The sequence below is a fragment of the Schistocerca piceifrons genome, chromosome 2 (assembly GCF_021461385.2).
Source record: "Schistocerca piceifrons isolate TAMUIC-IGC-003096 chromosome 2, iqSchPice1.1, whole genome shotgun sequence".
NCBI classification, from domain to species: Eukaryota; Metazoa; Arthropoda; class Insecta; order Orthoptera; family Acrididae; genus Schistocerca; species Schistocerca piceifrons.
The window spans coordinates 755,680,055-755,698,477 of NC_060139.1; positions in this window are offsets into that span (position 1 = coordinate 755,680,055).

The following is an 18,423-nucleotide window of genomic DNA, read 5'->3' on the forward strand; positions in this document are numbered from 1 at the left end:
GAAATCCAGGTTCGAGTCCCAGTCCGCCATAAATTTTTATTGTCATCCTTCCATTATACAACTAATGTTTTGTGAACACATTGCATTTAATCCTCTTAAATCCTTGATCTTTGATAGCAAAGCACCATCGTGTTTCAAACGGGGCGCTCTTCACACTACGGTCATTGTTAATTTGAAGCTTGACTCTGCGAGAAAGCCGGTAAAGCACTACTTTGTACTGAAATCAATAAACAAGAACAGATAGCTCAATATTCGATATCGTTCTACAAATCATGCGCCTTCAAATATACATCCGTATTTCTATTTTGTACAAAATTAATAAAGACCCCTTTTGCTTTCGTGTAAAATACTAATCCGCAGATACGTGACAAACTGTCACACGCACATTGCGTTCCGTCACACCCATAGTCATGCAATGGGAAACAGACATGGAACCCGAGAATTCAAGGACAATAACTGGGATTCTCGAGGTCGCCGAGCGCGCAGATAGCAGCGGTCGAGCGTCACACTTTCCTACAATTGAATGCCTTTCGTCACATTTCCTCACGTTACTCCACAACCGCCGGCCGGTGTGGCCGTGCGGTTCTAAGCGCGTCAGTTTGGAACCGCGTGACCGCTACAGTCGCAGGTTCGAATCCTGCCTCGGGCATGGATGTGTGCGATGTCCTTAGGTTAGTTAGGTTTAAGTAGTTCTAAGTTCTAGGGGACTGATGACCTCAGTAGTTAAGTCCCATAGTGCTCAGAGCCATTTGAACTCCACAACCAATTGTTTCCGAAGCTATATAAGATAGATATGTAACAAAATGAGTCAGAACATTTGTTTCACATCGAACAGTTCAATTTCCTCCGGAGTCTTTCAAAATTTCCTGAGATTTCCCCGACTTTTCCAACAAATTCAATATCCCTGCGAATTCCAGGTTTTCTAGGTTTCCAGACAACTCATCACTCTAGAGGATTATGTGCAGTATTCGTCACTGAGATGCAACTGCTTCACACTATTTCGTGGTTACCCATGTCGTCGACTGCGACAAATTACGGCGGTATTAAAATTCCGAACAGCACACGAACCCGATAAATGCTTCTCGCAGGAATTCCTCTGCTTTTTTAAAAATACCGAGCACACTTCACGGACCGACTTAAAGCTTCAACTTGACATCGGCTGCTTTCCTTTCCTTCCATCTCAAAAGAATCCTGACGCTGTGGAGAAGCCAAACTATCAACCACATCCGTTTTTCCAGGGACGCTAGTCCATAGCACTGTGGCAGGGCCCTGAGTAATTTAGAAGGAATGGAGCGAAGCTATTGTGAAGTTGACATTTTGACGAAGTATGTGGAATGCGTGGCTAAAATGGTAGAGCACCAACTGAGAAAGCAAACATCCTGGTTCGCTTTACAGTCTGGCAAACAGTTTTGTCAATTAGAATCACTATCTTTCACGTAATTTCGTATAAATAATTGTTTAACTCGTAACCAAGTTGTCTTTTGTCTTCTTCTCTTAACGACCGTAACACAGGTAAGGTCTACTAAGAACCATTTACTTTTGTTCATATATTTTCTTTATTTTTATAGTTATTCATTTTAAGAAAATGTTATGTTTCTTTTACAGTCGACACAAGTATATTCTAATGTTCAAATTCGATACTGGTAGTCTACGCTGGTTTAAAACGTTATATTACAGATGAATAGTAAATAAGTTGTCATGGTGACGAAAGGTCGAAAGTTAACATCACCTACGACCGAACTGAAGGCATACTCAGGGCAAAATATAGAGTGCGTTCATATTATAACTGACCATCCCACTTACCTCGAGAATGAATCAATGTAAAAACTATAAGCAAGAAATCCGAGTGAGAGAACAGAATTTCACGTTGCACTATACAGTGTTCGGAAAGAGAAATCCAAGATTGGGGCTTAATTTCCCATCGACGACGACATTATAAGAGGCGTGACCCTATTTCAGACCAGGGAATGAAATCGGCCGTGTTCTTTTTTTTTTATTTATTTTTTAATGGGAACCATACCGACATTTGCCTTTAGGTACATTATGGTAGTTCAAAATGGCTCTGAGCACTATGCGACTTAACTTCTGAGGTCATCAGTCGCCTAGAACTTAGAACTAATTAAACCTAACTAAGGACATCACACACATCCATGCCCGAGGCAGGATTCGAACCTGCGACCGTAGCGGTCGCTCGGTTCCAGACTGTAGCGCCTAGAACCGCACGGCCACTCCGGCCGGCTCATTACGGTAGGAAATCAGGAGGAGAATCCGAACTGCTTTCCTTCTGAATGTGAGTCCACTGGATTAATCACTGCGCCATCTCACTTAGTTGTAGTGTGCTATAGGCATGGTGTCCGCACCCATACCTCCAAGTTTTCTTCTCGAGCCACTGCCTAGCGCTTGGAGGAGGGTTTTTCGTACAACTACTGGCTGTTCTCTTTTCAAACCGTCTGTCTGTCTTCGCAGGCAACCTAATCCTTCTCATCTCGCTCTTAGGTTCCTGCTGCTGAATAGACTGTACAGAGTGATTCAAAAAGAAAGAACAGATTTCAGTTGTGTATTACAGAACAGTTATGAAAGAGAGAGACACATTGCGCATGTCAATGGATACAGGAAATTTCAAACTTTTATGTTCGCGCAGACACTATACCATACACTCAACTTGAGCACCACACGTTGCTCAGATACATCGAAACGGTAGTCCACTTCGTTCCATACACGATTCGAGAGGTCCGTGTTTACTGAATCGACAGCTTTAACAATTTGATTTCTCAGTTGTTGAAGAGTAGCAGCCATAGAGGGAAAAAGACTGTGTTTTATATACCCCCACAGCAAAATATTGCAAGGTTTTAGGTCTCGTGACCTGGGAGACCGACAACAATTAACAAGATCTTGTTGTGCACCTCTTCCAGTCCAAAGCTGAGGGATGCTGTTAAGATATGCCGCACCTCAAGGAGAAAGTGAGGCAGGCACCATCGTGCATAAAAATGAAATTTTTGTGGCGGTGTTCGTAGCGACAAACACTTGGCTGTAGAAATGGCTTACGAAGTCACCGCCACACTTTTAATAGCGGGCCGACCGGTCCGCTGGAACAGTGAACAGAAAGATGAATACCCAAACACTCTGATTAAATAAAAGTCGGTACTTGTCTTTATTGATGAAGATACAGTAACACAGTAGTGAACTCGGTGTCTACAGAAATCTGTCTAGTTCGAGTCGAAGCGGCTAGGTCAGCGTCGGCTGACGACAAACAACAACTCTGCTGCGATGAACACACAACTGACTAGCAAGTACACAATTCGGTGGCGAGTATACAACTGAGCGGCGAATACAGAACTGTCCTAGCGCTCGCGACTCCAGCGCTTAAGAAGCCAGAAGCCAGCGGTGGCGCGCGCAGACTTGCGGCGATTTCCTGTCTCGCTGGCGCTGCTTATGCGGACGGCGTCCGTACTTTGATGCTGCCAACCTTTTGGCAGCGGGCTCGGTTGGCATTATTGGCTAGGATACAACAGAAATCACTGGAATTTTTCTGAAGTTGAGGAAGCAACAAATTTTAAGCATGTCCAGGTACGACATTTCTGTTGTAGTTTCCTCCGTGAAAAATAAAGGTGAGCAAAAACAGCGCAAAACCATTCAGTTTCGGTGGGTCTCTTTCATGTTCTAGGACGACGCCAGGATTTTGTGACCCCCAAATTCTTACATTATGGCGGTGTACTCTACCCGGTAGATGAAACGTCGATTCGTCCGAAAAATGAATCGTTCGCAAAAAGTTTTGCTATACCCTGGAGAACTGAAATGCAACATTCGTACCTTCTGTTATGGCCGGAGGGACGCAACTGCTGCAGTAACTACGACCTGTAAGGCTTCACACGCTGGAGGGCTCCGTGTGAACCCACTGTGGATACGCTCGACATTTTAATCAGACATGTGTTGCCGACCAGTGCTCTTCTCTTTGCATATGCAGCCGACTTCCAAAAATTTATTTATGGCAGTCATAAATCTGCCTGCGCATGGGCAGCTTCTTGCTGAATCGACGATGCTCTTGAACAATGGATTGACATCGCGCATTCCAACACACAAAATGATTTCTCTAGTGATGTAATCGCCGTTTTGGTACAAAGAAACAACCACACACCTGTGTCAAAACTTCGAACAACCCCCCCCCCCCCCCCTCTCCGCTAGCCAGAGAGATGCGCAATGTGTTTTTATCTCTTTTATAGTTTGTCTTTAACAGCCGTGTGGTCTCGGGGGGGCGCCTTGCCACGGTTCGCGCGGCTCCCCCCCCCCCCCCCCCCCACACACACACACATCGGAGGTTCGAGTTCTCATTCGGGCGTGCGTGTGTGTGTGTTGTCCATAGCGGAAGTTGGGTTAAGCAGTGTGTAAGCATAGGGACCGATGAACTCAGTAAGAAAAATGTGTGTGAAATCTTATCGGACTTAACTGCTAAGGTCATCAGCCCCTAAGCTTAAACATTAATTAACCTAAATTATCCCAAGGACAAACACACACACCCATGCCCGAGGGAGGACTCGAACCTCCACCGGGACCAGCCGCACAGTCCATGACTGCTGCTCCTCTGACCGCTCGGCTAATCCCGCGCGGCGAGGAACTCAGCAGTTTGGTCCCATAGGAACTTACCAAAAACTTTCCGAACTTTTCTGTAATAAACAATGGAATTTTTTTTTAAACGCATGGTGTTACATTTTTCGGAGTTTAAGTAGTTCTGTCGTTAACAACGCTAAATGGAAAAAGCTAGATTTCATAGCGGTTGTGTACGGTGGTGGAGCGGTTGTGTATGGTGGTGATTCGTGATACGCTGGTTTGGACGCACGGAACGGAGTCTTCAGCGCTTGTACTAAGATATCATACCCACTATAAAGGCTGAGCATAAAGTCTTTCTCCGATTACAAAAATTTATTGTTAAGGAACTATATTAGATACAGTTATGCGATTTGTTGCAAATGGTTGCTTAACTCATACAGTTTTTTTTATGAATACACTTCCACATGAAACTTCCTGGCAGATTAAAACTGTGTGCCCGACCGAGACTCGAACTCGGGACCTTTGCCTTTCGCGGGCAAGTGCTCTACCATCTGAGTTCGAGTCTCGGTCGGGCACACAGTTTTAATCTGCCAGGAAGTTTCATATCAGCGCACACTCCGCTGCAGAGTGAAAATCTCATTCTGGAAACATCCCCCAGGCTGTGGCTAAGCCATGTCTCCGCAATATCCTTTCTTTCAGGAGTGCTAGTTCTGCAAGGTTCGCAGGAGAGCTTCTGTAAAGTTTGGAAGGTAGGAGACGAGGTACTGGCAGAAGTAAAGCTGTGAGTACCGGACGTGAGTCGTGCTTCGGTAGCTCAGATGGTAGAGCACTTGCCCGCGAAAGGCAAAGGTCCCGAGTTCGAGTCTCGGTCGGGCACACAGTTTTAATCTGCCAGGAAGTTTCATATCAGCGCACACTCCGCTGCAGAGTGAAAATCTCATTCTGGAAACATCCCCCAGGCTGTGGCTAAGCCATGTCTCCGCAATATCCTTTCTTTCAGGAGTGCTAGTTCTGCAAGGTTCGCAGGAGAGCTTCTGTAAAGTTTGGAAGGTAGGAGACGAGGTACTGGCAGAAGTAAAGCTGTGAGTACCGGACGTGAGTCGTGCTTCGGTAGCTCAGATGGTAGAGCACTTGCCCGCGAAAGGCAAAGGTCCCGAGTTCGAGTCTCGGTCGGGCACACAGTTTTAATCTGCCAGGAAGTTTCATATCAGCGCACACTCCGCTGCAGAGTGAAAATCTCATTCTGGAAACATCCCCCAGGCTGTGGCTAAGCCATGTCTCCGCAATATCCTTTCTTTCAGGAGTGCTAGTTCTGCAAGGTTCGCAGGAGAGCTTCTGTAAAGTTTGGAAGGTAGGAGACGAGGTACTGGCAGAAGTAAAGCTGTGAGTATCGGACGTGAGTCGTGCTTCGGTAGCTCAGATGGTAGAGCACTTGCCCGCGAAAGGCAAAGGTCCCGAGTTCGAGTCTCGGTCGGGCACACAGTTTTAATCTGCCAGGAAGTTTCATATCAGCGCACACTCCGCTGCAGAGTGAAAATCTCATTCTGGAAACATCCCCCAGGCTGTGGCTAAGCCATGTCTCCGCAATATCCTTTCTTTCAGGAGTGCTAGTTCTGCAAGGTTCGCAGGAGAGCTTCTGTAAAGTATGGAAGGTAGGAGACGAGGTACTGGCAGAAGTAAAGCTGTGAGTATCGGACGTGAGTCGTGCTTCGGTAGCTCAGATGGTAGAGCACTTGCCCGCGAAAGGCAAAGGTCCCGAGTTCGAGTCTCGGTCGGGCACACAGTTTTAATCTGCCAGGAAGTTTCATATCAGCGCACACTCCGCTGCAGAGTGAAAATCTCATTCTGGAAACATCCCCCAGGCTGTGGCTAAGCCATGTCTCCGCAATATCCTTTCTTTCAGGAGTGCTAGTTCTGCAAGGTTCGCAGGAGAGCTTCTGTAAAGTTTGGAAGGTAGGAGACGAGGTACTGGCAGAAGTAAAGCTGTGAGTACCGGACGTGAGTCGTGCTTCGGTAGCTCAGATGGTAGAGCACTTGCCCGCGAAAGGCAAAGGTCCCGAGTTCGAGTCTCGGTCGGGCACACAGTTTTAATCTGCCAGGAAGTTTCATATCAGCGCACACTCCGCTGCAGAGTGAAAATCTCATTCTGGAAACATCCCCCAGGCTGTGGCTAAGCCATGTCTCCGCAATATCCTTTCTTTCAGGAGTGCTAGTTCTGCAAGGTTCGCAGGAGAGCTTCTGTAAAGTTTGGAAGGTAGGAGACGAGGTACTGGCAGAAGTAAAGCTGTGAGTACCGGACGTGAGTCGTGCTTCGGTAGCTCAGATGGTAGAGCACTTGCCCGCGAAAGGCAAAGGTCCCGAGTTCGAGTCTCGGTCGGGCACACAGTTTTAATCTGCCAGGAAGTTTCATATCAGCGCACACTCCGCTGCAGAGTGAAAATCTCATTCTGGACACTTCCACATATCTATGTGATTTTTTTGCAGATGGTAGCGTAAATTGTGAAGTTTTTATGGATAAACTTCTAGAAGTGCTGTAATAGCATCAATTACAGGAACGTAAACCATGGGTAGCGTTTCAGCAAGATGGGTGGACCGCCACTCTGAGGGTCATTCGTTTGCCACTTCTTGGCTGAATCCTTCCTGGACATATGGATTGGTAGATACCGTCCTTATCATGGCCACCAGACGTAACCCCTCTTGACATTTTTGTGGGGTTACGGTGTTCAGTTCACCAATTTCTGATGAATACAAGATAATGTAAGGCGTGGGACGGAACAGACGTTGACAACAACGTGGACAGAAATTGAGTATCACCGAGACGTTCTACTGGTAACAAACGATGAACACACTTTAGTTAACCCACAAAAACTTTAATAGCGTATTTAACGGGACGAACTATAAGACGCACCTTGATTTTTAAGCATTTTTTAAATAACAATTTTACCATTTTTATTATCTTCTTCCTCTTCGTAGTCATCGTTGTCCTCTTCCTGTGTAAGATGGATGGTCTTCACTGTCACTCAGAGCGTTACTTACGACTCAGATCTTGAAAGATTTAACGATAATGTCTTCGCTCACTCTAGACCACGACTGTTTTATCCATTGACACATATGCTTCGTTGTAAATCGTTTTAAAGCCCCCTTCGACGTGAATTTATGCTGGGTTTCGTGCATCATTCATCTGTTCCATCCCTCTCGCATGTACACTTTAAATGGTTTATTTATCAAGATACCAAGAGGTTGTAACTGTGAAGTAAGTCCTCCCAGGATAACAGCAAGCTCTGTATTTTCCTATTTAAATTTCTCCTAAATAGAATTTTTCAAATGACTACTAAACTGGGCTAGCACAAGAAGAGAACTCTTCTTCAATCAAGCCTTTTTCCTTCTCTCCCACACTCTGTTAATCCATAATCTCACGCCAGCCTCATCCATCCAACCCTTCTTACGTATTTGAAAAACATCTGCTGTATTTCAGGTTTTGGCATTGTTTTGCGCTTGCAAACGAGCATTGGATTAAGTTTAATGGACGATAAATATTTTGGACAAGAAGAGAATAGAAGCTTTCGAAATGTGGTGCTACAGAAGAACGCTGAAGATTAGATGGGTAGATCACATAACTAATGAGGAGATATTGAATAGCATTGGGGAGAAGAGGAGTTTGTGGCACAACTTGACAAGAAGAAGGGACCGGTTGGTAGGGCATGTTCTGAGGCATCAAGCGATCACAAATTTAGCATTGGAGGGCAGCGTGGAGAGTAAAAATCGTAGAGGGAGACCAAGAGATGAATACACTAAGCAGATTCAGAAGGATGTAGGTCGCAGTAAGTACTGGGAGATGAAGAAGCTTGCACAGGATAGAGTAGCATGGAGAGCTGCGTGAAACCAGTCTCAGGACTGAAGACAACAACAACAACAACAACAACAACAACACCGTCAGCATGGAAGGACAACAGCGCAGTGCATTTTTTCGTGTACACTTGTTTTTATAGTTAGAGTTTCTGCACATTTCATGGTAACAGTTCTTTTACTCGGCACATCAAATGTCAGAGGAGTTTCGGACATAGCGCAGTGGCTAGCACACTGGACTCGCATTCGGGAGGACGACGGTTCAATCCCACGTCCGACCATCCTGATTTAGGTTTTCCGTGATTTCCCTAAATCACTCCAGGCAAATGCCGGGATGGTTCCTTTGAAAGGGCACGGTCGAGTTCCTTCCCCGTCCTACCCTAATCCGATGAGACCGATGACTTTGCTTTTTGGTCTCCTCTCCCAAAACAACCCCCAAAGTTTCGGACATACTCGCTATTTGGCTTAGTTCCATACTGGTTTTCTTTCGATGTTGAATAATAAAGCAATGGAAAGATAACATTTTCTCTTCATACTCCTGTGGCATTTTCTGGATATTTTGGTTTTGTCTCGCATGCTTATCCATGATGCTTCATAAAACTGTAGCACCAACCAACTCCACCCTTAAAGTCTGTTAAGTTCCACTGTAACGCTAGCTGTATTTGGATCATTTTTGTATTAATTCTAAGCTGTTTTGACGGTGTCCTTGAAATCATTTATAGTTTTTGTCATTTTGCACTCGGTCCTCTATTTGCACATTTATAATCACTTCATCATAAGAATAAACCTGATGTAAACAAACACAAACGTGATGATTGGTCAGAAGCCATAGCACACATACTCTGGTGTTGTTACGCCCTTGGAAGTAGGTCCAACTTATGTATTAGATGTTTTATTACTAAGTTACGCTAAATGGAACTTTAAGATATTTAAATGTATTAACAGTCAACAACGTTTTTCTTAATTACGCTATAGCCACGTAGTTTTTATTTCAAAAATCGTGTACAGTCACAGCCTCTGCAGCGTTGTGCTGTGATTGTCGCGCTGATAAGGCTGTTTTCTGTTCCGTAGTGAAACATGTGGGCGGACCACGGTAAAAAAGTGCCGAGAAATAGGCTGTTCTTAATGTTTTTCTTAAATTTACGGAGATAATCGGGTTTGAAGTTTGCCTGTATATATTGCAATTGTTTAGGACACCCATGTTGAACGTGTAGCGCAGTCGGTAGCGTAATTCAATGTGAAAAAATTGCAGTTCAGATCTCGCTGGTATAATTTTTTTTCTCGTTCAATTTGAAATACCTGCATCTCATAATTATAAAACTCATCATCATTTTTTATGAATAATGCACGTCTTCTTGTTTCTAATTACATATTGGACGCGAAATTCCAGTTTCCATTTCAAATACAAATTCTTAATTATCGATGTTTAATGAAAGACTGTTCATAAAAGTTGCTTAAATTAAGAAAACATAACAATTTAATTTTTTAAGGCAGAAATGAAAAGCCAAATCCTCTTTATTTGGACTGTGTCCATCGTTTTATACCACAGAGGTAGATAAGTATCGTAGAAACATGAAAAACAATCATTTACACAGCATCGAGCACATGATACAAACTCTGCTTTTTTACATTCGATGCTGTACCATTACAATATGAAGCCAACAAATGGTTCAAATGGCTCTGAGCACTATGGGACTCAACTGCTGAGGTCATTAGTCCCCTAGAACTTAGAACTAGTTAAACCTAACTAACCTAAGGACATCACAAACATCCATGCCCGAGGCAGGATTCGAACCTGCGACCGTAGCGGTCTTGCGGTTCCAGACTGCAGCGCCTTTAACCGCACGGCCACTTCGGCCGGCTGAAGCCAACAGAACTGATGTGGGGCCAAGCTGCGGGATTTGGCCCGAGAAGTAACAAGGCTGTGAAGCTGCCATATGTACTGGAACTAAACGCACGCAGCCTTTTTCACACGTCACTGCCAAACGCTGGAGGGTTGTAGAAGGGCTCGTCATAAAAGAAGAAGAGAAAATGCTGCGCGTGGTTGTCTGCGACGCGGATTCTGTTGTTGATAGACTCGTTATCAACGCAGCAGGTACCGAGCGAGGTGGCGCAGTGGTTAGACACTGGACTCGCATTCGGGAGGACGACGGTTCAATCCCGCGTCCGGCCATCCTGATTTAGGTTTTCCGTGATTTCCCTAAATCAGTCCAGGAAAATGCCGGGATGGTTCCTCTGAAAGGGCACGGCCGACTTCCTTCCCCATCCTTCCCTAATCCGATGAGACCGATGACCACGCTGTCTGGTCTCCTTCCCCACACCAACCAACCAACGCAGCAGGTGACACTTCCAGAACTGAAATGTATTTCTCGGATTTGGATAAGGAAGGAGCTAAGAGATTACCAGACAAATGACTGTAAGTAATCCCCTCAGTGGCTTCAATATTTAGCTATAAGGTGAAATCCTTCAATACTCTCTTACGTTAAACACAGCTTATGCAGAAAAATTACCCTGTGGTTAAGTCAGGAATTTTCATCATTCTTGTTTTTAATTACAATAGTATATTAGCAAAAACGATAACGTGTTGCAGTTTTCGTCTAGTCGTCTAAGGAGCGTATTGTGGAGGATTTGCAGTGTGTTATTTCATTCTGCTTAAAAATTAAATCACATTCGAAGCTGTATTGCTCCTCTGCTCGTCTATCTTTGCGTGCGAACTGCAGCTGGCCACGTCATTGCAGGCTAAGTGTACCAGCTGACCGGCTAGTATTGTCCAAGTTAAATGCGCCGGTAAAGCTGTAGTCCCGCATGCTCGCTCAGTCTATTGCGCGTAACACAGCATAAAACGTATCCTTATGATCGTACTTGGCTGTACTCGAGATAGCTTAGCTGCAGTCCCATGTGAAACGGGAATCCAACGGGGTTCTAGCAAACGCAGAAGAATACATAGTGCAATGTTTACATCAGGTTTATTTTTTTCAGTTCTTTACTAGCCCGCCAATCGCGAATGACGTTTTCTGTCGGTGGAGGGCAGAAATGCAGCTCAGCTGCTCTGTTTCCATATTCCTCTGCAGTACCATTACTTTCAGTTTATAGCAAAAATGGTTCAAATGGCTCTGAGCACTATGGGACTTAATATTATCTGAGGTCATCAGTCCCCTAGTTAGAACTACTTAAACCTAACTAGCCTAAGGACATCACACACATCCATGCCCGAGGCAGGATTCGAACCTGCGACCGTAGTAGCAGCGCGGTTCCGGACTGAAGCGCCTAGAACCGCTCGGTCACAACGGCCGGCTCAGTTTATAGCCCGCATCATATGACTACCTTCAATTTTTTTCCCTTACGAAACTAGCTACTAGCAAAAATATTGTACTGTTACCGCTAACACAAATCGCTTTCAGTACAAGTTCACTGGCACCGCAGACTGCAATGACGCATCAAAGCCTAGACAGTGTTTCGGGTTTGTGATGGAGGGCGATTGGAGCCAGTGTTGGCAAGCTTGTGAATCCTCGCAACTCATGTTCGTCATGTCGGTGCACAGCCGCTGCCAGTTGAATCCAATGCTGCCAGACAGAGATAGGTTTCGGTTCTAAGCGCTTCAGTTTGGAACCGCGTGACCGCTACGGTCGCAGGTTCGAATCCTGCCTCGGGCATGGATGTGTGTGATGTCCTTAGGCTAGTTAGGTTTAACTAGTTCTAAGTTCTAGGGGACTGATGACCTCAGAATGTAAGTCCCATAGTGCTCAGAGCCATTTGAACCATTATTAAAGCGATAATAGCAGTAACTCCATTCAATCAAGTTGCTGAAATTCCAACTCTGACAGTCGTTAACAACAGGGTGCCTTGCAAAGTTCAACAGATTAATAACTTCGATGTATTAGTAACATCGCTCGTTCAGATACCTGTATTTCTAATGACGACACTGTCGAAGGAAATTCCAGACGAAAGAAAAGAAGGAAAGGTCTAAGAAGCAACGTGAAAAGAAAGAGGGAAACTCATGCAGGGATCTCTCATTATAAGAACAAAAGTTTCACAACTGATATAATTGCGAGAATAGATTTCGAACTGTTAACTGATGGATAATGGCACTTATCTTTAAGTTTATGTAATAAAAAAATGCGATATCGTACATCTACGTGACAGAAAATCGATATAAGGGCAAAAAATAATGTTAGCCGTTTTTTTCAAGAAAATGGCTCTAAGGACTACGGGACTTAACGTCTGTGGTCATCAGTACCCTAGAACTTAGAACTACTTAAACCTAACTAACGTAAGGACATTACACACATCCATGCCCGAGGCAGGATTCGAACCTGCGACCGTAGCAGCAGCGCGGTTCCGGACTGAAGCGCCTAAAACCGCTCGGTCACAGCGGCCGGCAGCCGTTTTTTAATCTTTTTTTTTTTTTTGCTTTAAGGGGCCACCACGCCAAGGAACTTTCGCCACAACGAAAATCTGCCATCATCACATGTAGAGCAAAACTAGATGTAATCTTAAACGTGAACAGCCGTGTGATGATGAATCAGCCGGTTCGACACCGGTAACGGCGCTATTTGTTCTTAACAAATAGCATTATTAACAGGGCTGGTTGCTGTTTTTACTTTATCATAAAAATTAAACTTGATTTTCACACGGCCACGGTCTCCCCACGTCAATTTACGTCAGTCTAGCAGCGATACTGGCAGGCTCTCAGAGCTGAAAAAGCTGGGTAATCGACGTGTACAGAAAATCCGGCGGCAGATGAGAAAGCGAAACGGCTGTAGATAGAACGGCGGCGGGACCAGACGCCAGCAGCGTGGCACATTCCTCAGCGAAGGACGGCGCCGCCACTCGAATCTCCGACCACCGACAACCACCACAAGTTAGGCCTACCGCTCAAAGTTCTTTTAATATACATACGGTGATACCGATAAGTGGCGCCGCGGTCAACTGAGGAACTGTGCCTTTTGTGAAACACAGTTTAACCAGAGCTGATAATGTTCCGGGCGATGACAATAGGAAGTGTCATCACTCTGACGTTATCTTGAGTCAGTCAGAACTGATGACTGCATTCAGCAGTAGCGCAGGCATAATACTGACGTAGGAAAGTCTTCACAATCTGCACACAATGTTAGTATTTTATTACGGTGAATGTGTGTAAAGAATGTTATTAATTCTTTTTATCAAAATTAGTGAAGCCTCTCCTAGGAGTCATCTTCTCATATTCAGGCATCAAAAAGGTGTACAAAAGACTACACAGTTATTTGTACTAACTAAAATTCTATTAAGACACAAAGGAATTAGAGACATTGGTTGCGGGCGGCATTGATTTAATTCAACGGGAAAATTGAAAGTTGTGCCGGACCGGGATTCTAACCTCATCTCCTGTTCTCTAGGCAAATGCTCTGACCACCAAGCCATCCGGACAAGCGGCCATCGCAACTGCCCCCCGTCAGACCAACTTCTCAACTAATCCTCACACTACGAATGCAGTGCCCCTTGCGCATTATCCTCACACTCGCGGCATTTCGCCGGTTCCCGTAAGAGCTCGAGCCTGGCGTGTGTCTGTACTGAAGAGATCACTGGCCGTTCTCGCCTTAACATGTCCGAAAGAACTGGCATTTTCTATATAAAAAATTATAGTGACTGAATTAAGATAACATGGACAGAAACAAACTGCAGAACGCCCGCCCGGCTAGGCGCTCAGTCTAACGCGCTGCTTCCCGAGCGAGAAGGGGTGCGGGTCCCCGGCACGAATCCGCCCGGAAGATTGGTGTTTAGGTCCGGTGTGCCGGCCAGCCTGTGGATGGTTTTTCAGGCAGTTTTCCAGCTACCTCGGCGAATGCGGGTCCACTGAGGGCCGAACCGCACAATAACCCAGGGTTCGGTGTGGGGCGGCGGTGGGTTGGGTAGACTGTGTGGCCTGTTGTGGGGTTATGAACCACTGAGGGCTACTGCAGGACGAAGCGTCTCCGTCGTTTCTAGGTCCGCGGTTTAATGCAATACAACTCCAGAATGTAATTTTGTCATATGATGACATGATTGGAGACCGTGGCAGTTATTTGAAGACAAATGTTGATGGTGTTGGGACAGCAACCAGCCACAAATTTACTTTCAGTTCCTTTATTCAAAGGGTACCGTTACCGGTTTCGAATCGTTACGATTCATCTACAGACGGTTTACACGCTTTCCTTGTAACATGTGGTGCGTTTTTTACATATTAATTGTCCTAAAATATAAATAATACACTATTATAAGCACGCCACACACAGATGGTTGCGTTGCAGATTTTCGTTGGATGTTGTTGCACAAGCAAATTTTTCTCACTGAACACTTTAGACTTGTCACTGAAAAGATTTCACCTACGCACCACATGTTTTGATACATACAAAGAGCTTACAAACGTATGAGTATCAAAGATGCTATGATACACCGTAACATTTGAAGATGTCCTATGTTTGGAAAAGGATCATATATTCACTTATTCAACTGAAATGCTTTTTACCCTAGGACAGAGACATTGATACTGTTACATTAATTATAAAGTTGTTCCTCGTTTTTTATAGGTAAAATAGTGCATTATTTAATTACATTTAGCATCATTAGGTTTATAGTAACATATAAATTTGCTACTTGATCTGCAGACAGGCGTAGGAATATTTGCTTTGGAGGTTGGATCTAATATATTCATAGAGGCTCCTTTTTCTGCTAGATGCAAAATTTTTTTGTTCTCAATGTTTCTCACTGAATGGTTTTCTGCAGCAATATGGGCTGCAAATGCAGGTTTCTTCAAGTTTCTAAGTCTTAAAGCATCAATGTGTTCTTTGCATCTAATTTCAAAGCTTCTGCCTGTCTGTCCAACGTAGAATTTTGGGCATGTATCACATTTGAGTTTGTATATTACTGATTTACGGTAGGGACAAATCCAAAGTGTTCAGTGAGAAAAATTTACGTGTGCAACAATAAGAATGCAGTGGGAATGTATCCACATCTGTTGGGCGAATGTTATGAAAACAAACACTCCAAACCGACATTTCACGTAAGTTACATCCAACGAAAATCTGTAACGCAACTATCTGTGAGTGGCGTGCTTATAATTGTGTGTTATTTATATTTTAGGGCAATTAATCTATAAAAAACGCACCACATGTTATAAGGAAAGCGTGTAAACCGTTTGAAGATGAATCATAACGTTTCGAAACCGGTAACGGTACCCTTTGAATAAAGGAACTGAAAGTAAATTTGTGGCTGGTTGCTGTCCCAACACCATCAACTCCAGAATGAACAGTAGGTAAGAGCACTGACTGCCGAAGGCAGAGTTCCGTGTACGAGTTGTGCTACTGCATGAAATTTTAATCTCCCAGGAAATTTTAATACAGTACTCGGCTGCAAAGAGAAAATTCATTCTGGACACAATAACTCCCTTCGGTGCCGCTTACAAGAGTTCCAATTCTCCGAGACAGTTAGAACGGCACCAGACTCCAATAGCTTTGTCCGCGTTTAGTGTATTTACCAGCCCTTGTAGGGCATATTAGCTGTGTGAACAGCGTCAGATGGTGAGAGATAACTGTGAACGACACAGGAATGCGGTATTTTTAGCACATGGGAGACCTTGGAAGGGGCATCATTGCGGATCTCTATTTGGCCAGCTTGTCGATTCGTGAAATATCCAGACTTGTGAGGCTTTCCTGCGTGGTAGTGCTCCGATGAAGGAGTGCAAACACACTCGGTCGAGTACATCTAAACACCATAAAGGAGGATCGCGCAACGAGCGTATCGTAACCCGTTCACATTTGCGCCTGCTGACCGAGAACAAGTAACGGATTTCCTGTAACATTATGTACCATCCTGCAACATTGTTCGGGGACCAGCAGCAGCCAGTAGGCTGCCGTTAACGCCACAATTAAAGTGGTCCGTGACCGGAAGGCACGTACTGCTCATGAATAGCGTCGCACTGTGTTCAGCGAAGAGTTGTGGTTGTGCACTACACTGGATTACCGTTGTAGGGGGGTAACGTGGGGAAGTCCCTTTCTTCCCATGTCTGGGAGAGACACAGCGTCTCCTGCCATCACGGTACAGAAGTCGTCGGGCGCGACCTTACGTGGTGACTGAGCTCTTACAGCACAACGGTACGTCACAGACATCATGCGTCATCAGGTGTTACCTCTCATGCGACAGTATCGTGGTGCCATTTTTCAACAGGAAAATGCTCGTCCACGCATGGCATGTCTGTCGATGAACTGTCTGCATGACGTTGAGGTATTCCTGAGGCCACATCTGTCCCCAGCAGAACACGTGGCGGATCAGCTCGGACGTCAACTCTGTCCCAGAGTCAGGATGTGGGATATCAAGGATCAGTTACAACAGTTGTGGGCCTGCTTGCCTCACGAGAGGGTACAACGGCTTTTGATACCATTCTCATTACTGCATGGAACTAGGTCATAGGCCACCGAAAAGTGAGCTCATACCGCAGAGTTTTTTGTAATCATTGCAATAACATCGTATACGCTGTCAACTTGTAAATTTCCGTTTCGTTTTCTCCTTCCCTTCCGTGCGTTTAACTCTTTTTGTCTGGCGGTATAGTTTCTTCCAGGAGAGCTTGTCTATCAAGATATGCACTAGAACTTTGGAAGGTAGCAGAGACATACCGACAGAAGTAAAGCTGTGAGGGTGGGTGATGGGTCGTACCAGATAGCTCAGTGGGTAACAGCATTGCTCGTGAAAGGACAGTATCAACATTCATGTTAATTTAATCAAAAGTAATTAAATGATTGCGTATAAATCCGTTGTCTGAAAATAGTTGTAAGTGGTTCTAAGTGAATTTGAGAAAGTAACAAACTAACACTGTGAATAACTGCCGAATGCACTTTCATTAACAGAAATCTAGGGAAAGTAAGGTCAGTAAAAGTTTTGACGTCCCATCAACATCAATGTCACTGAAGATCGAACATTACTAAGGTCTGGGCGAGGAGGGGAAAGGAAATATAAGCCGTGTTTTGCTAGAGACGCCATTACGGCTTTGGCTGGAGAGGTTTCAGGAAACAACGGACAACATAAATCCTCGCTCCTGTCGAATGACATGAAGTGTTCGGCCGACGTTTATGATCAAAGTACATTATCTGTTGGTTGGTTTGGGGAAGGAGACCAGACAGCGTGGTCATCGGTCTCATCGGATTAGGGAAGGATTGGGAAGGAAATCGGCCGTGCCCTTTCAGAGGAACCACCCCGGCATTTGCCTGAAGTGATTTAGGGAAATCACGGAAAACCTAAATCAGGATGGCCGGACGCGGGATTGAACCGTCGTCCTCCCGAATGCGAGTCCAGTCATTATTTGTTCAAAAGTATCTGGACACTACTAATAATGCGTAATGGACCACTAGATGTCATAGGAGGTCGACCCGCCAGTATAAAATAAGGCGGGCAGTATTGTGTTGTCAGTACACAAGCAGTAACGAGACAATCAGGTGAGCTCAGTGACTTCGAACGTAGACTAGTCATTGGACATCAAGTGAGTAACACGTACATCAGAGACATCCTCACCCTTCTCAAGCTGCCGGGTTCGGCTACTGGTGATGTGATTGTTAAGTGGAAACGCAAAAGAACAGCCAAAGCTAAACTAAGACCAGGAAGACCTCTTTTACTGATGGACAGGGACCGTCGAGTATTGCGGAGGACGGTTGTAAAAATCGCATGAAATCAGCAGAAGGAATTACTCGTGAATTCCAAAGTGCTGCCAGCAGTCCAGCTACAACAACGCCTGTGCCTAGGGAATTAAAAAGAATGGGGTACAATGGTCGAGAAACTCCCCATAAGCCTCAATTTCTATAGTGCTAAGCGGCACTTCAGGTGGTGCAAAGAGCGGCGCGCCACTGAACAGTCAACTATTGGAAACGAGTGATTTGGGGTGACGAATTACGCTATACCTTGTGGCAGTCCGATGGAAAGGCTTGGGTTTGGCGAATGCCTGGAGAACGTTAGTTGCCATCGCATCTAGTGCCAACAGTGTCGTACGGAGAAGGTGATTTCCGTGGTTGGGGTGTGGTCCCCTTACTG